This window comes from Trachemys scripta, chromosome 5 (genome assembly GCF_013100865.1).
Source record: "Trachemys scripta elegans isolate TJP31775 chromosome 5, CAS_Tse_1.0, whole genome shotgun sequence".
Classification (NCBI taxonomy): Eukaryota; Metazoa; Chordata; order Testudines; family Emydidae; genus Trachemys; species Trachemys scripta.
This window is the reverse complement of record NC_048302.1, coordinates 9,744,462-9,764,051: the sequence shown is the minus strand read 5'-3', so window position 1 is coordinate 9,764,051 and position 19,590 is coordinate 9,744,462.

The window sequence follows — 19,590 nt, the reverse complement described above, 5'->3', positions numbered from 1 at the left end:
CAAATGGCAAAGGAAATCAAGCAAGCCCCGTCCGTGATATACACGGTGCTGGAGCAGAGGTGGCATGTTTATGTATGCATTGCTGTGTGCCAAGAGAGGCCCGAGACATGAAAGAGCCTAAAATAGCAAGAGCACTTGACAAACAGAACAGGCAGTTTGTAACAGAAAAATATGTCTGCAGAGATTAGATATAGGAGGCAAGGCCCGTTCTACTAAATTAGAAGCTGTAGGCCACAATTTAAGGCTACTAAGCCCCTAACTTGCCCTTTAAAGGCCCAATCTAGCCTTGAGCTTTCAGAAGTGCAGGTGCCTGGTCAAGATGCTTTCAGGTTTTTGGCTTTAAAATACACACATCATTTCTGTGATGCTTATAGCAGCTTTCATGAGCAGCAACTCTGCAAAGTGCTGGGACCCTCAATTCTCACTGACAGCAAAGGAAGTGGAAAGTGCCCAACGTTTGACACAATTACTTCCTTAATATCCCAGGTGTCAATGGACTGCTTTACCATACGTGATGTTCGATCACCTGTCTGGACTTTCTGGCTTTTAAACCCTTACTCCACCCAACATGATTGACAAGGTTGGCGGGTAGGGTTGCCAACCCTCCAGGATTGTCCTGGAGTCTCCAGGAATCAAAGATCAATCTTTAATAAAAGATTATGCCATGTGATGAAACCTCCAGGAGTACATCCAACCAAAATTAGCAACCCTACTGGAGGGGCAGGGCCAGCCTTTCCCACAGTAGCTCTTTAACCCCTTTGTCACCAGTGTGGGGTTTACACCCTTTGTCACACAGCCCTGTCTGTCAAGGTTCCCTGTCAGTCTTTTCAGCAACATTAAAGAACCTTCAATTTTTTGGCTCACAAGAAGTGCTAGGCGGATAAGCTGGTTCAGTTAGTTAGCTCAGCATAAGGTTGGTTAAAGTTAAAGGCACCACGCTAGACATTTCAAAGCCACTGCTACACAAGACAGTGAACTCTAGACTCGAGAGCACAAGCTTGGTTTCTCTGTGAAGAAGAAAGACCTGCAGAGCCAGACAGATAATGGTAAGAAACTCAAATGCTAAATCAAAAGAGGAAAAGATTGAGTTCTGAGGACCTTTGGGAGCCCATACTTATAGCTTCAAATGCTTAGTTGTTTGCCTGGTCCAAGATACATTACGCTCTCTTTATATAATAAGCTATTCAATACCATTCAGGGTCCTAGTGAACAGATTAGATCAGTGGTCCTTGCCTTTAAAATTGATTAGTTTGACCTTCTGCATAGCAAGCCCTAGAATTTCACCCAGTGACTCCTGCTTTCAGCCCATTAACTTGTAGCTGAACTAAAGCGGCTTTTAGAAAGCGGTCCAACCTCAGAGTTTTTAATCAAGTGACAGAATCCACCACGTTCCTGGTTATTCTGTTCCAATAGTTATCCTCACTGTGAAATGGTGCCTAAATTCCCAGTCTGAACTGGGCTTATTTCACCATCCGGCCACTGCGTTTTGGTATGATTCATCTTCTAGAGACTAAAGGGCCCTTTAGCAACTGATCTCTTTTCTCTGTGCAGGTACTTCCAGTCCAAAAAGTCACCTCTCCATGCTCTCTTGAATAAGCTAAGTAGATCAAATACCTTTAGTTTCTCATTGCAAGGTATGTTTTCCAGTCCTCAGGTAACTTGTGGCTCCCCTGAATGCTTACCAATCGGTCAATATCCTTTTTTAGCGTGCCGATGCGGAACAGGCTACAGTATTCCATGGTTGGTCTCAGCTATCCTCTTCTACCGGAGTACCCTTCCCTCACTACTATTACTTGATATTCCCCTCTTCAGAGAGTCAAAGTTTAAGGCCACAAGGTGCCAACAGATCTAGTCTGACTTCCCTGTATATCACAGGCCGCCGCCACCACCCAGCACACTAAATCCAACAACCAAATTAGAGCCAAGTATCACAGCCTACAGGAGACCAAACTATTACATGCCACGGGCAGAGAACAGGAGAGACCAAGATGCACCAGTGCTTGAGGCCCCCACAACAGCAGGGAAATGATTCAGTGAGATACACCCAGATTATCCTGGCAAGTCACTCACACACTGCAAAGGAAGGTGAAAGACCCAAAGGTCACTGATAACCTGACCTGGGGGAAAATTCCTTCCTGCCCCACACATGGCGATCAGTTAGACCCCAAGCATGTGAGCAAGAACCAACCAGCCAAGCGCCTGAGCAAGAGAATGCTTGGTGCTGTCTCAGAGCCCTGGCCCTCCCCGCCCAGGGTCCCATCTCCAGCCAGGGTCATCCCTGATGCGTCAGAGGAAGGAAATAAAACAAAATACATTGCGGGGGTGGGGGGGGGAGGGGAAGACGGAGAGGAATCACTTCCTGACCTCTGCAGGCGGCTCAGCGCTGTTGAGTATCTCTTTGGCCTTTGGGCCACAGCACCACACTTGGAGCTCACACTCCCTTGGTTTCCTACAGCGGCTCTCAAGTCCTTTCAGCAGGGCCGGCTCCAGGCACCAGGTGCTTGGGGCGGCACGTCCGGGTCTTCGGCAGCAAGTCCCTCGGTCCCTCTCGGGGCGAAGGACCAGCTGCCAATTTGCCGCCGAAGAATGAGGTGGCGCGGTACAGCTGCCGCCGATCGCGGCTTTATCTTCCCCCACACACACACACTTCGCCGCTTGGGGCAGCAAAAACGCTGGAGCCGGCCCTGCTTTTCAGAGAGTCAGCTGCCTTCTAAAATCTAGTTGTTTCCCCTTCTACCAGCACCTAAAACCCGGTGAACAGCAATCCTTTCCTGTTCAAGTGGCTGCAGAAATGAAAAGCACACATGCCAACTCACCCCCACCCTGTCCAAATGCCATTCCGTCAGACGGACATCCCTTCTGCAGGAGGAGATTAGGTCTGCCACAGACCTCTAATCTGACCACACCTCATCAGAGCAGGAAGCCCTGGGATATCACAGCAGTGGCCAACAGTTGCTCTTATGGTGGCTAGTTTATCTGCGGATGTAACTCCATTGATTGAAGTGGAGCAGGGAATCAGACCCAGGATCTGAAACCCAACCCACTTCCATAAGCTATTACACACCAGAAGAGTAACTCGGCTTCACAGTGGAATCGTTTAGTCATAAGTTTGCTTGTTATCACCCCCTCCCCCCCCCATCATGTTGGAAGAGGTTTCTGAGATTATTTCAGTTGCCTCCTGCCCCCAGATATACAGCACTGTATGCCTTCCCCAGACTATAGCTGTAGAAAGCAGGTGACACAAAAAGGCAAGAAGGGCACGCAGCTGTGTCCAACTGTCTGAGCCAATGTGACATCCTCCTCCTGACATTTCCTTGTTATGTTCCATATACACCTCTGCAAAAACACTAAGCGGCTGATCTGGCATGCAGTGCTTATGTAAGAAAAACCTCTAATGAAGTACAGGAGTTATGCTTGCTTGACCTCATTATTTCTTAGAAAACAATCAGTTCCTCCCCTGCAGACACCAAGAGAACCACATCCAGCGATGCTGCGATCACAGGGCTCTGGTATTTTTTCTAACCCTCCTCCGCCACTGACATTTGCAAAGTTTTATCTTCTCTTGGGTAGTGGAGGAGGGAGATTTTTTTTCCCCCAGAAACATTTTCCTCTGACAACGGAGATGAAAACAGCACATCTCAGGAAGTAGGAGACCTCTTGTCAGACATATATTGCTCAAAGCTCAGTGTGTTTCAGTTCTCCGGCAGTGGCTAACAAAGCCTGGAACAGAAAGACAAAATACCTCAAAACTACCTACATTTTTTTAAAGATGTGACCTATGAATTTATCTCTCACCTATCCAACCGTATAAAACAAGTTTTGAAGTTTGGTTTACAGAGACCTCAACCTGCTTAGTAGCATGGCAAACATACCATTAAAAATCCTTTTAGCCTTTTATTAGAGATACCAAAAAGAAGGAAACACAGTTAACGCATTTGAAATGTAAAGTATTAGGCTTTCATTTTAACATCCCTGGTTCCCTTTAGCTAGAGAGAGTTGTTAGAAGAAGGAAAAACTCCTTGTTTGACAAGTCTTTGATGGTATCAAAGATAATTGTCCTTTTGGGGGAAAAGAGAAGTCAGTGCAGATGGGCTGGAGCCGTTGTTCCTGCTGCTGTAGTTAAAGTCCAGTCCGGTTCCCTAGAAGATGAACGCACACAAAAGGGGAAAAGAAAGACCAGCAAAGATAGAAAAGGCAGCTTCTGCCTTTGATGGAGACTTTCACTTGCAACCTCACGGCTGAAAAACACAGGCACAGCACAAGAGTTATCAGCCACCCTGGAGACAGGCAAACCTGGAGCAGCATCGGGCTATAGAGGGCGTTGCATTTAGCTCACAGCCATGTTGCAAAATACACCGCTACTGCAATATAATGCGACCCGATACAACACGAATTCGGATATAACGCGGTAAAGCAGTGCTCGGGGGGGGGGGGGGGGGGGGCAGGGCTGTGCACTCCGGCAGATCAAAACAAGTCCAATACAACGCGGTTTCACCTATAACGTGGTAAGATTTTTTGGCTCCCGAGGACAGCGTTATATCGAGGTAGAGGTGTACAGTCCTTGACAGCTAAGCCAGACTATTATTATCCCTAGAGGGGAAGGGATGGCTCAGTGGTTTGAGCATTGGCCTACTAAACCCAGGGTTGTGAGTTCAATCCTTGAGGGGGCCACTTAGGGATCTGAGACAAAATCAGTACTTGGTCCTGCTAGTGAAGGCAGGGGGCTGGACTCAATGACCTTTCAAGGCCCCTTCCAGTTCTAGGAGATGGGATATCTCCAGTAATTTAATTTAATTAGGCCTAATATCCACCACACCAATTTTAGTTCATTCATTTTTAGTTTATCAACTATAGTTTGAAACATAATTCTTAAGTTATATTAACTGAGCTGCAGCAGTGTTTCACTAACTGGGCTGCAGTGTTTCGTTCCCTTGTACCTGTTTATAAAACATTTATTATTAAAAACAGCTAGATTGACATTTTATTAGATATACAAGATGGGTGGACCAACTTCTGTTGGCGAGAGAGAGAGAGAGAGAGGAGCTTTCATGCTACACAGAGCTCTTCAGGTCAAGCTTCTCTCACCTTGTCGCTTTCATAGCCTGGGACCGACCCAACTGCAACTACCCTGCATCCTTATGTTTTATGAACAATTATAAGTTATTGTGACATTTTGTAAACCTTCGTAGACATCATACAATTAAGCTCACAACTAGAGTAAATTTGTCGGCCCAATTATCACAATAGGACACAAAGGACCGGGGGGGTGGGGGGGGTGACAAAGTCTCACAACCCAGGCAGGGCCCATCGGGGGGGGGGGGGGGAGAAAGAGACGCAGGAGGGTCATTTGGCCTGGGCCTCAAACTCAAAGGGGGCCTCGAAAGTTGACACTTGTTATTCTGAAGCAATATCTTCCTGCTTCACTGCATGGGATGTCCAAAACTAGATGGTCTGCACGGATTGATGGTGTTCAACCAGTTGCGCAGCATTTGAATTCAGTGAGAAAGGCTTTAAATGAGCTTGAATCTCTCAATCTCACTGCACAGGCCCGAGCTGAACTTCAGTCTATTCAGAAGCAATGTCCAAATTTGAATGTATTTGGATGTCACCTTTGTGGATGAAGCTACTTACAATGATCTACCGAACTAATCTGGTAATTGAAGCCCGCAATGCTACACTGGATGTTGAGAGGGATATCACTGATGTCTCATCAATGACATTCAACAGATTCGTGAACAATGGGATGCGATCCTGACTGAGTCCAAATTAGTAGCACAGAATACTGGCATTTCATCAGAGTTCTCCACCAATCGCAACTTACCGACTGAATCTGAGGCCGAGCAGCATTACAGGGTCAATGTCTTCCTTGTCATCATTGATTCTGTTCAATCAGGTCTTACACATCGATTTGAGTCACTGAGACTAATCCGTACCCTTTTTGGGATTCTTTGGCAGCTCAACAGATTGAGTAATGAAGATCTATTTTCTGTAGCTGAACAAATTTCAGCAACGGTACAACAAAAATCTCAAAAGATCAGTGACAAGGTCATCTTCCTCAAACGAATATATGCCACAAATTTAAATTGGATTACAAGCCAAAGGAATTGCTTCAAGAAATACTTGAACTTGGACCCTCTGCAGTGTTTCCTAATATCACAATTGTATTGCGTATTTTTGTCAGTTTGCCTGCGTCAGTGGCTTCTGGGGAACGCACCTTCAATGTGTTGAAGCAGGTAAAGAATTATCACCGTTCAACTATGGGACAAGAGCATTTGAATGGGGTCGCCATGCTTAATATCAACTGTAACATTGCACGAAAGCTGGATTTTTCCTCAATAATTAGTGCATTTGCACAGAAAAAGGCTAGAAAAGCGTTCGTTAAATAAAAAAAATATTCAAATTATGTCTCTCTTTTTTTGGTGCCTTATTTTGTTTTCACGTGTCATCATCTTTTATTTTTATTATGGCTAAGGGCCTCAAAAGCTGGAAGTGGCCTGGGCCTCTCTGGAGCTCTGAGGAGGCCTGAGCCCAGGTAGCGTTTTGGATTTAGCCTGAGCCGGTGGCGATGTTGTCAGGTTCCCTCTCTCTGGCCTGAACATGTCTCCGGATCAGGATGGCAAAGTGTCCCAGGAGATGGTGGGGATGGCAGCCAGGATGATGAAGCTCACTTCAGTAGCCAATTTTTGTCCCAAAGTCTTTCCTTAAAGAACCCCAAAAGGGAGTGATGGGAGGAACACCCCATTCCTCTGATTATTTTGTCCACCAGTTCGGTCTAATCTGTAACACACCAATTTTGGTCCACTGGTTTCCAGTTCCTCACTTTTCCTGTTTACCAAGCATGAACTTAACACAGTCCTTGAGTTGTGTGGGTTGGCCTTTTTGTTGTCTGTATTACTTTCGCACCTTTCTAGAACAACAAATGTTGATGGGGGTTATTGTGATATACAGGGCCGGCTTTAGGCTGATTCAGCTGATTCGGCTGAATTAAGCCCCACGCTAAGAGGGCCCCGTGCCACAGCTCTCCACCCCCAGCTCACTTCCCCCTCCTCCTCTCCCCTGAATGCTCCGCCCCCTGCTCCTCCCCCTCCCCTGCTTCCCGCGAATCAGAGGTTCGCAGGAAGTCTGAAAAGAAGCAGGGGCGGGCAGGCAGCACCAGGTAAGCTGGGGTGGCGGGGGGCACAAGAAGGGCTCCGGGGAGGCGTGGCCCAGTCCGGCCCCGGTTCCGTCCGAGCGCGCCGGCCCCAGCGGCTCCGGTCCGGCCCCCGCGGCACGGCACGGCTCCGGCCGCCGAGCAGCACTGGGCCGGACCCAAGCCCGGCAACCCCAGCCGGAGCGCGGCTCGATTCCTGGGGGCGGGGCATGCGGCAAGCCCCACCCCCAGGAATCGGGCCCCGCTCTTGCTAAAGCCGGCCCTGGTGATATATTATGGACCTTTACTCACTTTTTATCATTATGCGCACAATTAGGGTAAATGTATAGGCCTATATATTAAAACAGGTTCTGATCCATGAGTGAGGCTCCTAGGTGCTACTACTGCTAGATTGAGGTCTAAATACCTAGGTATAGCTTTAAAATTCTCCTTTCTGTCTCATTTCAGAAGATCCTCAGGATTTTATCCAGGTCAAGCTGATCCCAGATTTAAACAATGGGACCTGGGCCAATTACAACACAGCTGTAATAAGGAAGAAACAAAACCTAAAACACACATTAGACCGGGAAGTGACCACCACAAATATCCTCAATTCAAGCCACAGGAGCAATTCAGGTGTGGGGGAGGGGGGAAATGATTACCTGCCATGGAGTTTATCCAGGGACATTATTGTTGCAAAACGTGCCAGAGAGCTGAGCAAACTTCAGTTTTCCAGTTCACAAAAAGGAGCTTAGATTTTATGACTGGATGGCTTTGTAGGCGATAGCCCAATAACTTGTGGCTGAACTAAAGCCTAAATACAGAAATTATTGGGTGAGGTTCCATTGCCCATGCTCTGCAAGAGGTCAGACTAGAGAACCATAACGATTCCTTCTGGCTTTACTGGGAAGATTTATTCCTCTGTGGTTCTTTACAATTTTTTTGCCGATGGAAATTCCATCCGACAGGCTGCTTTGGGAACATCTTGTGTAACTTGAGTTTCATTTTTCATCACTTGTTTCCAATTGCCATGGAACGTCCAATATGATCAATTGTATTTTGCTACCATTTCTAAACAGGTCTTGAGTTGTTTGAAAATTTCAACCAAATCGAATAACCAAGAACTATAGGGGACTCAGACAACATCCATTAATCTTACAAGGCAAAATATAATGCAACATCGGCACAGGAGGATTCAAGGCTGTTGAAGCCTTCAAGAAATTCCCTCCCCCAGCCCATAAGTCTATTCCTTACACTAAAAGGCATATCAAATAATCCGTCACTTGATAAAGATTCATAGGAAGAAAAATGTTTATAGGCAATATACCATAGTTAATTATTTCACAATCACAACCCGCCCCGCAGATGAAAATTAATAGCATTAGTATTACAGTAGTGCATAGAAACAGCAACTGAAATTGGGACCCCATTGTGGTAGGCACTGTACATACACAGTTGAGTCCCTGCTCTGAAAAGCTTACAGCCTAAATAGACAGGACTGGCAAGCAGTGGAGGCACACCGAGATGAAGTGACTTGCCCAAGGCCACCCAACAGGCCAGTGGGAGAACCAGGAATAGAACCCAGGCCTCTAGAGTTCCAGTCTAGTGCCTTATGCACTAAACCATTGTCTGAGGTGAAGAGGAGAAGGGGGAACGTTGGTTCATCTCTGTTTGATTCCAGCTCCCTCTTTAGCTGGAAAAAAGGGATACTTTGGTTGAGTCAGAGAGGTTACAAGTACTGTAGAGCTCTGTGGGGGAAAGGTAACTGTTTCGTGGAGGATTTTGATATTTGGTTTCGTTCCGATGAGGGATGAAAACCGCAATTTTCAACATTCTTTGCCAAAGGTAACGGAGCTGCAGCTCTGGGCAGCCTGCACGGCAAATTCCAGCCGTTTCCTTAGAACACATCCCACCAGCTCTAGTTACAAACACGCGTCTACAAAGCTTCAGCACAAGACCAAATTCAGATCCCCAGAACAAGGGATCACAAGCAGCGCTCGGCTGTAGTTTAATAGCTCAGGGGCTGACTGATGTCTGGCAGGAGGCTGCCTCTCGATTTTAACGAATGCCTTTCTGAGAAATAGACATTAACGTCCTGATGGTAACAGCTCTTCCGCCGGTCTCCCACCTGTAATAAGAGTTAGTAACAATTCCCCACGGAACAACTTCTGAGGCAGGCAGGAAGCTGTTCAGACAGCCTGGTTCTGCCGGTGGGAAAAATGCTGCAGAAATTTTACACGGAAGAGTCAGCCTCTCTTGGCCGACGAGATTAGTTCGACAGACAGCAAGAAGCTCGGAAGTAGCGGGATAAAGCGATTATACATGCAAGTACTCTCAGGGCTAAAGGATTTCTGTTTCATTGCCTGCTCCTATTCATACCCATAGCACGTCCATGCGTGGAATGAATGTGTACTACATCGATCCATGTTGCAGGTCAGGGGCATGAAGGTCATCCTTGAGATTTTTATTGTAGGTTTTAAAGATTTTTCGCACCACACTCTCAAGACACAAGCAGCTCTAAATACTCTGTTAAAATGCTTTCTCCAGCGGTGTTTAAGTGTAATTACTAATATTTTACACTTACAAAAAACTGTCTTTTATACCAAAGCCCTTCACAAACTGTATACATACACCAATGGAAACGCAGACCTCTCTGACAACCAACCGGCATACAATACATTCAACAGTCAGAGGGGTTAATATTAATTACAAATATTCCCACGGAAAAGGAAGACTTGGCTCGGTTGAGGGCACATACCAGTGGTTTGAGTGCATGTTCCGTTTCAAGAATTAGATGGTTTAGACCATAATTATCTGTTGGTTTAAAAGGGTTGGAAGCTGGACAAATCAGACCAGTTAAATCCATCCTCCCTACCCACCATCAGTAACCCCTTGGTCCTCCATCAGCTGAGCCATTGTCCTGGGTGGTGTTTGGCTTTCGACTAAACTCTTCAGGGCAGGGCAAGTGTTAAGTTCTGCTAAGGGGATGTAAGTTTATCAAGCTGCTTGTTCCTACTCTTGCAGTCTTCAGTGATCCGTCTGCTTTATCAGTAGTTACACCGCCCCTGTTCATTTCTGTACCCCTAGGGTCTCCTGGGATGTAAAGCAGTTTCCCACCATGTAGCAACACACCCATCTGTTCCTAATTTCACAATACGCTCAAGACCACAGAAGGGGGGAAAACGTGTTTTATGATTTCCTGTAATATACAGGATCGCAATTCAGGCTTTGTTTCCTTTTGCGGATGCAGTATTGGTGGTTCTGATGCACGTGAAAGCAGTCTCTCCAGTTTTTCATCACCTTCCCACTGATCCGAGACACGGACGTGACGTGCTATTCAGAAGCTGTCAAAATCCAATCACCTCATGGACAGATACAGCCCGGTGCTCAAGAAGCTGCCTTTCATCCTAATGGTTGTAGAGAAGGTTGGCAACTATTTTCTCTGCAAACTACTAATGCAGAGATCCAATGTGAAAGCCAGAGCCTCTCTCCCAACTTGCAGCATGTCACATTAGGCCAAGCACTGTTGCATTAAGTTGCGCTGCATCTTATTCCGGTTTACCACGTCCAAATTCAGCAACAGCGCACATCTAATCTGAAGTGATTCCTGACAGACTTGCAGAACTCATGTAGTACTAGCCTCAGGGCCGGCCCCAGGCTCCAGCTTAAACAGGTGCTTGGGGTGGCCAAGGGAGAGGGGCGGCACCTGCGGCAATTCGGGGTGGCAGGTCCCTCACTCCCTCTAGGAGCGAAGGACTTGCCGCTGAACTGCCGCCGCCGATCGCAGCTTTTTTTTTTTTTTTTTGCGCTTGGGGCGGCAGAAATGCTGGAGCCGGCCCTGACTAGCCTGTGCAGAAAACCAGCTCCCAGAGACTAAAGAACACAAAACGTTACTTGTGTTAAGCGCTCTGCTGAATCAAACTGAACTATAGCTAAAAGCTATCGCATCAAAATGGTTCGACAGAGCTATTACCAGCACTCTGCTATCATTTAGAAGCCATAACAAGTCCCTGACAGACAAATTCTCCGTGGTTGGTCTGTGACAAAAGGAGAATCTGAGCTTCGCACAAAAGGATTCTGCCGTCTGAGCGAGGAGAGGGCGGGATTCGATTTTTCTTATTATGAAACAGTTACTGGCCTAGTATAAGGCATGTGCACCTGGGTAGGGTTAGGGTCAGATATTCAGCTTTAATGATCACCTCTCCTGACTTCATGAGCTTTATCATGCAGCTTTATTGTTGCATTAACATACCTTTTTGCATGAATTAGACACAAACGCTGCCTTCACAGCTGCTGACGCTGTGCTTTGTGCCGCACACACCTTAGGATCAGTGGTAGAGCCAGGTTTTGCAACCAGGGGTGACAATAGGTCATTGGTGGCGCCACCTTCACTGATACTTTCACCCCTGATGCTGTCACAAGAGGTAAGGCCGTAGGGGCCGGTACGGCGTACCGGTAAAAAGTAGCCGCCTGTGCCGGCCCGTACCACAGACTTTAAAGTGCTCCCACAGCGGCCCCTTTTGCACCCGATTGGCAGCCCTGCCGGGTTCCTACCAGCAGGCCGCCAATAGGGGGGGCGCAAAATGGGCAGCGATGTTAAAACAGTGCGGGAGGGGGGGGGGGGAAGTAGCTGCCCTGGGGCCGCGATTTATAAGGGCCTGGGCCGCTGCTGACCCTACCACGGCAGTGTTGGCCAGAGCTCCGGGCCCTTTAATCACCGCTGGAGCCCCAGGCAGCGTGGGCCAGGGAGCTCAGATGGACTGGCTGGGGGACTCTGACCTCCAGCCCCGCCCTTTCTGCCTGAGGCCCCGCCCCCTCCGGGGGGGCCAGAGCGACTCCGTACCGGAAAGAGCTCCACTTTACTGTCACCCCTGGACAGCATCAGACTAACTGCACCTGCATTGCCCCTCTGGGTCCACTTTAGGCTTCCATCCATCCTGTCGCAGAGACCCACGTCTTACTCCCTCCTGACCTGGGATTTGAAGGCTGCACTGCTCCCTGCCTTACTGCAATATCCCCAGCAAACCACACTGCCTCAGCAAGCCAGCGCCTGCGCTTTGCTTCCCCCCCACCCACCCCGAGGGCTAGGATGACCAGAGTATTGCCCACAGTTGTAAGTACCGCACAGCTCCTTCTAAGCAAACGCTTCTGTTCTTAAGGTAAAAGCATTACCGAGAAAACCCATTAAAACAATAAAAGAACCTACACGCATGCTAGAAAGCTTACCCGAGGTCACCCCCAATCCAACCAAGGGCTCTGGTAGGTTTTAGTCCTTCAAAACCCACAACTGGGTTTTCCCTGATTGCAGCTTCATCTGTCTTCGATCCAGAACCACACACTGGGCAGATCAGCGTTTTTTTTATTCAGGCCTTAGACCTTGGCCTCCTGTAACAGCTAATCAGCAAACAATGATTCTCTCCTCAGATTATAGCTTCACAAAGCTGGAGTCAGGGCTGTCCCAAGTGGGGTGCAGGGCCCGGGACAAATCAGCCCCCGCAATAGGCGCGGGAACTAGGGGGGCAGGGTGTGCTGCAGCACCCCCAGGGTCCCGCAGTGCTGCCAGCCCTGTGCCCCCCCAGTGCCAGCCACTTGCACCGGCCTGTGGGGCCCCCCCAAAGTAGTCACCTCAATTCACCATACCCAAAGGATGGCTCTGGTTGGAGTTTTGCATAACTGGCGTTGGGTAATTTGCATTAACCTCTTTCTGGGGATTCCCCAGGAAACCCATTTAACACTTAACATCCCCAAAGTCCATACCCCTCTGGCATGTTATGTCTACACTTACTGCAGTGAGTTTTTAGCAATGTGGTGTCCCACTGCCTCCCCCTGCCAGAGCCTTTCACTGCTGCGTGTAGCTACACACTGCCATGTGGATGCAGTCTGCTTTACACTGCAGTGTGTAGCTACATGTACCACACACACAGCCACACATGTAGACAAAAACCTGGGAGTTGAAAAGACTTGAAAGGTTCACATCTGTCAGGTCTGCCCCCTAGAAAGGTTATATACAATCCAAGCCCACAAACTCAATACAATAACTCTTTCAAGGATATTGCAGGAACAGGATATCTTCATGCGGATCACCACACAGTTTGAGAAATAACAGTCTCCTCTTCCGGCATCCACCGCTCATATAACAACAGTTCCTAGGAAGGTGGGTTCTGGTGACCTATTAACAGTGACTCTCAGATACAATGCAGTGAAAATCTCAGCAAGACTTAATTCCATCAAGGTTCCTTGCCAGCAGGAGAATAGTCTGTGACCTCTCCTGGAACAAGGTCGGACATATTGATGAGACATTTGCAGTTTCCGGAAGATTCAATAACATTCATTTAAGCTGCTGTATTCCGATCACAGCGCGTTAACATAATGGAAACCCCATAGCTCAGCACACTGAAAACTAGACTGGATCAAAAAAAAAAAAAAAAAAAAAAAGTGCTAACAAATACAACAGTAAGACAATGCTGTCCTGGGACTTCACTACAGACCCCACTGCAATGCCAGCTTCCCTCCCACCCTAACCATCAGTGGAGTTCTGGGTGCAATGGCTGGTGGGGAAGCCATGCTACCACAGAAACAGGAACAGGTGGAGAACCCAAGGGCAGGGCAGTGCCATGGGCTCTCCACACAGATGGCCCTGAAGTTCTGTAGGTTTATAGACCTGAGTGCCCTGTCTGTTCTGCAGGGGAGCACAGAGGACAAGGCAGTCTTGCTAGTTCCTCCAGTTGACAGATGGGGTCTGCATCAACCTGTTCCTCATTGTAGCCCCCTTTCCACTCCTGGCACCTATATCATCTTCCTAGAAGCTGCAGACGCAGCCAAGTGCCAGCAACAATTTGCATTTTAATCAGGAGAAGGCGCTCAAGCTCGTGTTGTTGGCAGCTGTTGGATTTTGTGCATACTGCAGTCATATTGAGGAATAATTACCAGAGAGGTTCTGGGGGTCATTTTAGGAAGTCACTGAAGAACGATCCCCTTTGTCAATTGAGTTTGCCTCTCTTGGATGCGACTTTCTGTTCCACACCTGAAGCTACTTGGCATCACAGATTTTTATAAAACAAAGTTATTCACCGTAGGACCCTGTCCTGTAGCCCAGTGTTAGTCCAGACACCCACTGATTTCAACACGAGTTAGGGCTAAGAAAAGGACCTCAACAGGCCAAACCAACCTGCATGTTTACTGCTGCATGTGCACTGGGGCTAAAAACAGCCCAGCTTGGCCACCCCTTTACCCCAGCAGTGGTCTGATCGATTTAGACTGTAAGCTCTTTGGGACACCATACCTATCACAATGGGGCCCTGATCTTGGTGGATCCCTAGCCACTACTATAGTGAACATACTCAATAGCTTCAGTACCGACCTCAAAAGCAGCACCACGGCCAATGGAGGTGCTCACTCGATGCTAGAGAGTATGAAGGCCCAGGCTTTGGGAGTGCGCCTCAGAGCAGGGCATCTGCCACCTCCGTGTCCGACCAAGAAGATGTGAGTGACACGTGCCCCAGCCACGACAGCAAAAGGAGATTTGTTCCTAGAGAGAGAGATTCACCCTGGGCAACAGCACATAAAAGAAAAAGCTGGGTCCTTAACCTCACAGGAGCCCTACAGCTAGCCAGAAGGTTTAGGCCCAAGCCACACAGAAAAATCTCATGTCCCAAGGGATTTTTCCAATGCCACAAGCCGTGTCAGGTAGCACTGGCCGGGGTCAGCTAGGGAGATAGGGAAGTTTTCTGAACTGCTGTTAAAAGTCATTAAGCCCTGTCACTACCCCACAGAGACACAACACTACCAGGGATGGTCTGAGGACTGATCTTAAACCATCTCAGAACATGGGGGCTGGGTAGCATTGATGGGGTCCATGTCACCCCTCTCTCCTTCATTTCCAACCAACCCCTTTGCCTTCCTACAGGTGGAAAAGACTCGGAGGCATGATTTGCCATTAGTTGTAGCCATGGCGGTAGCCTAGGGTCATCACAGCCTAGCACGGGTGTTTTTAGTGCCATGGAAAACTGGGGAGGAGTAGACAGTAGGGTGCTAAGAATTCCAGCAGCCTGTCTACATCACACTTCTGCCACAAATACCACTGGAGCAGCGCTGAATCACGGGCTTCAATTTTACCAGTCGAGATCCAGCCCTAGGGAGTAGCACACACTGACCACCACTTACTTTGGCTACAGACAGGACTCAATTCCAGGCCCTGCTGCAGCCCCTTATGATGGCTCAAAGGCTGCAAAGAAGCCACAAAGCCTCGGATAGCCCTATGCTGCCCGGTGGCGTCCCTGGTGCACCAGGGTAAGAGGGAACGTTGCCACAGACATGGAGAGTGTTCAAAGAAATTTTAGAAGTAGCCCATTTCTTTAACATGAACCTTGAAACCCAGAAACAAGACCCTCTATTACAGGAAACAAGTGTTTGGCTCAGCCCCATCTCGATACAGGATAGAAAAATCAATTGAGAGATCTGCTAGCAAGGGACTACAACTCCCATCAGCCCCCTCCCCACCGCCAGATAGTACAGCTGGTTACAGGTGTGTGGGGAACTTACGGAGGAGCAGCAGCAGCTGGGCAGAGAGCCAGTGCAGAGGGGCCCTCCAGTGAGAGACTGAGCCTGGCTGGGAAACCCCCAAGCCCCTATTTGTTTGAACAGAGATGAGTGGAGAGGGCCCCCCAGCCTTACCTCTTGGGTGGGCAGCCCGAGGGATCCAAACCCTTATCGCTATTACTCTCTTTGAGCTGTCACTGTTAGAGCTTCAGTATCTAGGGTATTTGCAACCTTTCCCTTTCCTGCCAGCCCTCCTAAAATACTATTTCCCTTCACCATGTGTCTGAGTGGTTACTGGGACCCACCCAGGCTAGCACCCACAAGGCCTCAGTGCTGAAGAACCGATAGTGCTTGCCTTCAAGACACGGCACACAAGACACTACCGGCACCCTGAGGGCTTGGGGTACAGAGTCACCCCAATAATTACACACTAGAGGAACAGGGCAGCATCTGCAGGGCAGTGGCAAGGGAAGGCAAACAGGTGGTTGTTTAGATATGACAAAGTCTTGAACTCAACCTGTTAGAGGCTGAGTGCATGGCATAAATCCATCCCCACTCCCTCGGCCAGGGCAGTGGTGGGAATCAGAGCCACCATCGCTCACCTCAACAATTAGGTTATAGATTAAACAGGACAATGAGTTTCCTGCTTTAGGGAATCCAGACGCTATTTAAATACAACTGGGGCTTTTCTCATGCATTTTCATATGCAGCATTATTTCCTGCAGGCTTTGTAAATCTTCAGCAGCTGGTATGGTAATGAGGGCAGAATGGCGCTGGTTGCGGTTATGTTTTAGCCAGCCCCCCAGTACTTCAGATAGCGCGCTTTGAAATTCTGAGCGCTGCTACATGTGAATCTCTAAGAGGTTGAAAAACAAGAATAGGCTGCTCAAAACTACTGATCCCTTTTGCCTTCTCCCGCCCACATCATGCATATGTTCACACGTCACCCCCAAACTTAAGCCATCCTAAAACAGACCCAACTGGATGGACTCCCTTGACAAGCCAGGTTACTAGTCAGGACCAGAAGGTTGAATGTGGACAGGCATAAGCCACTAACATTGACACACAGTGAGGGGGAAGGTGCACCGTGCCTTAGCAGGATGTGGGCAAGTTCTCGGTAGCATGGCTTTCATTAAACACCTTGCTAAATCTCCACCTTTGTTCATTCTCCATCAGTGGTGGTGCTGGGCCACGTTCAGCATGGATGGTAGCTTTGCTGCCATCAGTAGTTAGAACAGCAGTGCTCTCGGGACAATGTTTGTAATGGAGACATCGACCTAGAGAGAGGAGTGAACTGGGGCAGGAAGGCTACTCATGGGCTGATGCCCAGGTTTCAGATTGCTAGCTACCCCTCTGCCAAGGCCCCATGGGTAGATGCGAAGGACACAGAAGGCTTACTGGAAATGAATGAGTTCCGATCGTCTGCCTGAAGCTAACTGAATTCTAAGAGATTATAGCCCCAGTGCGTTGCTGGTTCTCACGTGAAACCTGGGTTGGATTGGGTGGGTGACGTATCTCCGACTGAGTTGTTACAAAGTCCGCTTCAGGCACAGGGAGGAAGGACAGTCTTGCGGTGAAGACACTGGACTCACAGCTGGGAGGTGTATGGTCCACTCCTGACTTCCACAAAGTCACGCCGTCAATTACTTCGTCTCCACACCTCAGCTTTCCCATGAGTGACATGTCCCTCCTCCACAGAAGTCTTGTGAAGTTCATTGATCTTAGGGCCTTCCATTTCGCATGGCTGGGCCCAGTGTTGAGCTGGAGCCGGTTCGCAAGAACCAGTGGTTAAATTTAGAAGCTGGTATAGAACCGGTTGTAAAGGGGCCGGCGGGTGGGTAAACTCCGGTCCGCAGGCCACATCCAGCCCGCAGGACGATACTGTCTGGCCCGCCTGAGCTCCCAGCTGGGGAGGCTCCCCTGGCCCCACCCCCTCTCCCCTTCTTGCAGGGCCCCAGCGCGCCGAGCCGCCGGTGCCAGCGCACTGAGCAGCTCTGCAACTCCTGCCGCTTTGAGCGGCATGGTAAGGGGGCCGGGCCGGGGCTGGGAGGAGGGGTTGGATAAGGGGCAGGGAGCAGTTGGAGGGGGCGGAGGTTCTGGGGGCGGGACGGTCAGGGGATGGGGAACGGGGGGCTTGGGTAGGCATGGGAGTTCCGGGGGTCTGTCGGAGTGGTGGTGGATAGGGTCAGGGCAGTCAGGGGACAGGGAGCAGGGTGAGTTGGTTAGAAGGTGGGGTCTCAGGAAGGGGTGGTCAGGGGACAAGGAGCGGGGGGGGGGGTTGATGGGTTGCAGGTTCTGAGGGGGGTAGTTGGGGCAGGAAGTGGGTTGGGGTTGGATGGCGGGGGAGAAAGACAGGCACGTGGGGCTTGTACTCACCGCACGGTTCTCTACCGGGTCTTCGGGGGCAGAGGTCTTCACTCGCTCTGGGTGAAGGATCTGCCGCCAAAATGCCGCCAAAAACCCGGAGCGAGTGAAGACCGCCCCCCCACTGCCGAGGACCCGGTAGGGAACCGGTTATTAGGATTTTGGGAGCTCATCACTGGCTGGGCCCCCATAAGAGTGTAAACAAACTCAGAGGTTGTTGTTCCAGGACACTATATCTCTTCCGAACAGGGCGAGTTTTGGTAGCATGCAGCAGGCCAGTGATTCTGCCCAAGGCCAGCTCCAGGGTTTTGGCTGCCCCAAGCAGCCAAAAAAAAAAAAAAAAAAAAAAAAAAAGGCCACGATCTGTGGCGGCAGTTCGGCGGGAGGTCCTTTGCTCCCAGTGGGAGTGAGGGACCACCCGCCGAATTGCCGCCAAATACCTGGACGTGCCGCCCCTCTCTAGCTACAGCAATTTCATTTCCCAAACGATCACACATTAATAGAAACTGCATGAGGCAGAGTGACTGCCGGGGCAGTTGGTTAATAAACCAGTTTAACACATTTGCGAACTGGAGTTTAGTTCCATCGCTGCCGACATATCAAGTGCGTCTGCTGGGGCATGGATTGTCTGAGGTACATGTTGCCACTCATTGATTTCAGGGAAACAAGAGCATCACAGCAACTCCAGTGGGGGCAGCAATAGACGTTCACCTGTTTTAGTTTGCAAATGAAATTGGTCTTTTCGAGTGACTTACAAGTGAACGTTCAGCCATGTCACAAAGCCAAGCACCTGGCTGCTTAGAGAAGCCCAGAGTGGAATAGCAGAAAACTGATCTCACTGCAAGTTACAAGGAAGAGGCTATGGCAAAGCCATGTGGGAAAGCTTGTTCACACTATAACTACAGCCATCATTGTCTGGGGTCTATCAGCCAACCCCGCAGACTTTGGAGCCTCTCCCCAAGTGTAGGTTTCGAAGCCCATAGCAACTGCAGCACCCCAAGACCACCCATCTCAGTAGGAATAAGATACAACAACGGTGGCAAATCATGGGTAACAAGAGGCTGCCACAAAAATCACCATCACCCAGTAAGCTACGAGAAACCCTTTATATTAGAGCTCAGAGACCAAGGACAAGAAAGCCAGCAAGACTTCCTCCTTTAAAAAGAGTACGCAGAACATACCACTGTTCAGGTTCAACGCCAAACAAGGTGCGTAGACGTGAAGTTCTCCCTTCCCAAAGGCCTGGGACCATCTCCCAGGCAGCCAGTTTGCAGTCCTTCCCCCAACACCTGTATCGAGAGCAAGCAGGGAGCAGAAGTTAACCCCTTGTGATGTTATCCGATTAAATATGACCATGCAGATCATTGTTGCTACCACTGTTAGATAATTGCAACAAATCTTGTACAAATGATGTCAAGGTGTCGATGGAAAAGTTATGATTTGCTAAATATGATTATGCTATTTGTATGCATGTATCATGTTTGTATTTAAAGTTATGAGCATTGGCTCTATACCTGGATTTCAAATAGGTTTGCTCCTGGGTTAACGCCCACAAGGTA